The sequence below is a fragment of the Octopus bimaculoides genome, chromosome 6, assembly GCF_001194135.2.
Source record: "Octopus bimaculoides isolate UCB-OBI-ISO-001 chromosome 6, ASM119413v2, whole genome shotgun sequence".
NCBI classification, from domain to species: domain Eukaryota; kingdom Metazoa; phylum Mollusca; class Cephalopoda; order Octopoda; family Octopodidae; genus Octopus; species Octopus bimaculoides.
In genome coordinates, this window is record NC_068986.1 from 90,018,771 (window position 1) to 90,023,585 (window position 4,815).

General features: G+C 31.1%; 1 protein-coding gene across 33 annotated transcripts in view; it reads right to left on the reverse strand.

The window, feature by feature from the left end:
- Positions 1-4,815, reverse strand: part of LOC106869810 (cytoplasmic dynein 1 intermediate chain 2) — an 85,864-nt gene that overhangs the window by 33,422 nt on the left and 47,627 nt on the right. The gene's annotated exons all lie outside the window — the stretch shown is intronic.

The window sequence follows — 4,815 nt, forward strand, 5'->3', positions numbered from 1 at the left end:
TATATATATATATATATATATATATATATATATATATGCACACACAAATTTACATTTGTACACACAATGATGATGATTGCTGGTGTCTATGCAGAAGGTGTTTTTTTTTAGTTATGAGAGGGCATGTACATACTTCCTTATTGGTACTCATTTTGTCAACTGAAGGATGAAAAGGTCGGATCAACTCTAGTAGTAAAGCCCTAAGCTAGATATTTAACACTACTTGAGTGGTCAATAATTTTAACCAACTTTTAATGTGCTGATGAGGTTAGTTATTGAAATGAAGTGGCCTTTCTGTAGTTAAACCAGCTGTCACATTGTGACAAACCTTATTAATTTCCCACAACCTAGAAGGACTCTTCACTTCCCTTAAGCAATTTTTTTTCTGGCTCCTAAGAGCTGAAACAGCCATGAACCTTATTCATGTGTCAAAGAGACAAGTAAGAAAGAGTAAGGAGGCTCAAAACAGAGGCTGATACTGTTGGAAATGGAGATGATAAGAAGACTTGTAAAGGTTACATATTTATAGAACAGAGAAAATGTGACTGACAAATTCATGCTATACTTAATGGAATTAGCAGCACCAATTAATAGATTTACTTCAAATAAGGACTGAAACTACATAGCTGGTGCAGGTGGTTTCTATGAGGCTGTCTTTTGTTCTCTGCAGTGGGATTGCTTCTTAAGTTAATAACATGCACCAAAGTAAACTCAATGGGATTTGAACTTGGAATCAGGTTAAACACTGTATTGAGTCCATCACTCTACTGTCCAAATTATCTTCACTAACAATATATTTATGAGAAATAACTTATTCGAAACAACATGCCATTTCCTCTCTTCTGTATAACGTTACATTTTCATGTCTGTGTAAATAAAGTAAGATTTTAAAAGAATGATATGAGGTACAAGACCAGCAAATTTGTGGGAAGCATGCACCATTGACCCCAGTATTTGAATGGTACTCCCATTTCATTGGCTCTCAGAAGGATAAAAGGCCAAACTTGAATTCAGAACCTTAAGAGTCAAAACTAATTCTGCAAAGCATTTTTTTTGACACTAATGATTATGCTAATCCTACACATTAACAATAATGACAATAAATACAATGATTCATTCTGAAGAGAGGAGATACATCCGCTAGTATTTTATCTACCCAAGAATGATGAAAAGGATGCATAAATAATTGACTGTAGAACTCTGGGGTATTAAACTAGATATTGTGAACTAAAATATCCACTGAAATGATGATGATGATGATTTACTACATCTACACAAGGAGGAGGGTGAGTATATGCAATCAATGAAGTTGAATTCAATATATGACTTGTACTTTGCCAACCTTAGAAGAATGAAAGGCAAATTTGACCCTATCAATATAAGAATTCCACATGCAGACAGTAGGAATGAAATATCATATTTAATGCTCTGCTTCACTATTTTTGATACTTCATCACCATTATTATTATTGATTAATGAAATTTTATTCCCAAAGTTATTTCAGTAGATTCTCTTATATATCTTTTCCTATCTGATAGTTTAAATTTTTTAAATGTGGCTTTTTAAAGATCATTAATTTTTAATTGCAAAACAAAAATATTGAAATGAAAATATAAAATTTTACAACTTAAAAAGTTACTCTATGTCCAGAAAAAATGTTTTAGTAAATGTCACAGAAAGAATATTTTGCAGTAAAAAAAAAAATATGTGAAAAAAATAAAAATCAGTGAATCAAAATTCAAAGATATACAACATATACAGGAGTAAAATGTAAACTTATATGTTAAGATAACACCCAACTGCTAAAACAAACTGATTTCTAACTTTTTGTTACTTTTTATCAATATGTAAACAAGAAGAAAACATCTAAGGGACCCAGCAATGTATAACAAACAAAATCTTTGGTGAATCTTGTAAATAGTCACTGCCTGTGATGGGAAAAAGTCACAACTATTGCAACATATGGAACTGTATCTGATAAATGGTAACCTATTTCGCATCTAGTTTCAAATCTTCAACAGTTTATCAAGCAAAACAAGATATTATCCTCTCCAGGTACCTTAACTACCAGCTTATTTTCCTTTAAAAGTAACTCACCAACAGTCTTGAATCAATATTCAGATATGATAGTAAAATTATATTCAAGTCAAGTGAATAGAGTTGTAGCGAGGTAGCCTGAGAGGAATCAATAGACATGTTGCTAACTAATTGTAAATAGCATAAAGGTAATGAAAGATTCAAAGAACAAAGGAACATTTATACAACACTGGGTGCAGTATGGCTCAATGATTAAGACATTCATAGACAACTGTAATTATTAACCCATACTTAGTGACTGAAATCGGGTAGATGAAAACTGTGAAGAATCTTGCTGAGTGCATTGTACCTGAAATTTAAAAGGTACAGCCTAGCATACCATATCGCAATGATGCTACTCTACAATGCTCAGTTATTTTCATTAATTCAGGAATGGATAATTTGGTCAGCAGAAAAACTGCATCCTCACTGAATGACAGCAACATCCCATCATTATACATACATACATATATATGAAAGAACAGTGACCACTGTAATCGACTCTCGAAGAAATTAAGTCAAAATTACAGGACAGCTGCTGAATGTGATGTTTGAATATACTGAGTTAGACTATCATCAGAGAACATGAATCGCATCCTTTTATCTTGAGAAAAACCCTTTATCATACTATTTGCAGTTTGAAAATGTTATATTCATCATTACACATTGATAGTTTCACCTCATCCTGGTATATAACACTTATTTTGGAATTACGAAGGGAAGGAAGGAATATCTTTCCTAACAACACTAGTACAAGAAACTAAGCCTTCTCAATCAATAACAAAAACCAGAGAGTAAACTGCATTTCCAAAGAGTTTCTAACCAAATCAATGCTCTACTATATGTATCTAGCAACATACACACAGAATATACTTTCTCTGAAAGATTTGTGAATAAATTTTCTGAGAAACAGATTACTAAAATCATTGATCATTGATTAATTTCAATTTGGCTACTCTGTATTTTCACCCCTCTAGAGACTCTGCATGTATCATACACTACAGAAGTTTAGACATTTGCATGTGTTCTTGGAGCATGGAAATTATACAACTTAACAATCCACCATGCAGCTTAATGGACTGACCTAAAGAACGTTATGGGCCTTTTCCAAGGATATATGTGGAAAGATCACAAACCATGGCCAAGTTACAAATGAAGAGATTTCCAAACGAAACTAAACTGAAATTTTTTTCTGTTTGTTTTTTTTTTAATAAAACCTATTCTGATAGGGAACAGATGTGTACTTCACAAGGGACAGGTTTATGTACTGCCACCCCACCAATATTATATATAAATATATATATATATATATATATACACACATATCCCTCCTGTATTGATAAGCAAAAATGATTTTAAAACGATAACTTGGTTCTGAGTGCTGTCAAATGGGTGCTTTAATGATGTGGAATAAGAATATTCACAAAAACTGTACAATTTCCTGGCATTATATATGAAACGATAGTTTCATAGCAATACTTAATATTCATGCAGTTCATGGTGATGTTGAATTATATTATAAAACTATTTGGATTCCTGGCTAAGTGTAATAATGAAATTTATAAGACTGCACAGTTTCATGGTAGTAATCAAATACAGCTCTATGGCAATATGCAATAATATTTGTGAACCTGAATAAGTTCAATGAAGCACACTCTTAAGAAAAACTCAAATTTGATATCTTTCATAAAATAAACCTTAAAGTTGCTTCTTTTTTCTTTATCTTTCCTCGCTGTTGTCAACAAGGCTGTTATTATATAAAGAATAATAACAACATTGGCAAAAATAAACAAACAAAAGAACAAAGAAAATAAAACAAGAAAGAGGGGATAGTGAACTTAAATTTTACAATAATTACCAAATTAATGAATGGAAAAACCAAAAAAAAAAAAAAAACTGAATATATATACTGATGGCATTTTTCTCTCTCTCTAAAAACTTCCAAAGATGTAATTTATTATAAAACATTGAACAATATCTTACAGGTAGAATTTCAAAAATATTTTATTGAAAAAAAAAAAAAAAAAAAAAGGAGAATATCCAGAACTGTTGAGTTAGCTGAAATTAAAACAATTCTAAAATATGCAAAAATTAATTTATACATCAAAAATTGACAGTCTACCCTTAGTTTCACTCATGACTATTCACAAGTGGGAAGAAGAAAAAGAGACCTGCAAGTTTATAAAGGTTACATGAATGTAACACGTGTTACAAAGAGTTGAGTCTTTAGCATAATTGTAAACTAAATTTCATGAAAAGGCAAAACTCAGAACAGACTGTCAACTTTCAATATAATAAACATATCTATCCACTCTACCCAACAGATTGAGCTCCATATCAGATAATGTTAGTACTAAGTAAAATATATTTCTATATATACTTCAAAACTCTTACACACACTCACGTGTGTGTGTGTGTGTGTGTGTGTGTGTGTGTGTGTGTGTGTGTGTGTGTGTGTGTGTGTGTGTGTATATATATATATATATATATATATATATGGAGTATAAATACACATATGGGAAATGAAACTGTATAAAAAGGTAATAATATTTGAGAGTTCAAAGATTGAGCTAGCACTACTCTAAAACCACATTTCAGCTGTTCAGCAACACATCACAACCAACAAAAATACAAGAAAAAAAAATAAAACCACGTAGTGAATATATGTGTTAGCATGTGTATGCATGTTTAGGTGTGTGTGTGTACATATATATATATATATATATATATATATATATA